The sequence below is a fragment of the Myotis davidii genome, unplaced genomic scaffold, assembly GCF_000327345.1.
Source record: "Myotis davidii unplaced genomic scaffold, ASM32734v1 scaffold1915, whole genome shotgun sequence".
Taxonomy (NCBI): Eukaryota; Metazoa; Chordata; class Mammalia; order Chiroptera; family Vespertilionidae; genus Myotis; species Myotis davidii.
The window spans coordinates 40,522-41,412 of NW_006286237.1; the positions used below are offsets into that span (position 1 = coordinate 40,522).

The 891-nt window shown below is 67.3% G+C and overlaps 1 protein-coding gene across 1 annotated transcript in view; it reads right to left on the reverse strand.

The window, feature by feature from the left end:
- The window catches only part of TMEM9 (transmembrane protein 9), a gene marked incomplete at its 3' end in the record, with an annotated part of 44,938 nt that overhangs the window by 40,480 nt on the left and 3,567 nt on the right, over positions 1 to 891 (reverse strand). The gene's annotated exons all lie outside the window — the stretch shown is intronic.

Consider the following 891-nt stretch of genomic DNA (forward strand, 5'->3'; position numbering starts at 1 on the left):
GGACTCGATGGGGGAGCGTCCCCAGGACCCGGGGGCCAAGCGCAGACCCCAGGGCGGGCCGCCCCTTCAGGCTCCGCGCGGGAAGCCGGGAGCTGCGCATTCCGGGGAAGTCACGGGGCTGTAATCACCGCGCACCTCGCAATTACCCGGGCCAGGCTGCAATTACCGCCTCGCCCTAATCGCCGAGTGTTTATTAACGGTGCCCCCTCCCAGAGCTGCGATTACGGCGCATTAATAACCAGGTAGGCACGGGGCTTCCTCCCGCACACGGACCACCCAGCGCCAGCGCCAGCGCCACCTCGACGGGCCGGCTGGGCTCTGCACACCTCTGGCCCAACACATGAGCCGGAGGCGGGGGCAGCGGGCAGGCACGAGCCCCGAGCCACGTCACCCCCAGCTGTGCACTCGGATCTGAGCCCCTCGACCCTCATGCTGGGAGCCTGCCCCTCCCACCTCCATCCTGTGCCGGAAATGCTCTGAGCTGAAGCCCGAAATTCCTGGGGATGGCTTCTCACCCCCGAGGCTGCCCAATGCCGGACATCAGGAGCGATCCGGGCCCCTCTCCCCCTGCCTCACCAGGCGCACAGGGCAGCCCCCACGAGGCAAAAGCAGGAGTCTGGCCCGGCCCGTGTGGCTCAGTGGTTAAGCATCAACCTATGAACCAGGAGGTCAGGGTTCGATTCCTGGTCAGGGCACCTGCCCGGGTTGCGGGCTCCGTCCCCAGTGTGGGGTGTGCAGGAGGCAGCCGGACCATGATTCTCCCTCATCATGGATGTTCCTCTCCCTCTCCCTCTCCCGTCCTCTCTGACATCAATAGTCTGGGTGACGCAGGGCGCACGGAGCAGGAGGGGGAGCTGGGGCCTGGGGGAGGGCAGGACACCCCTCCCACCC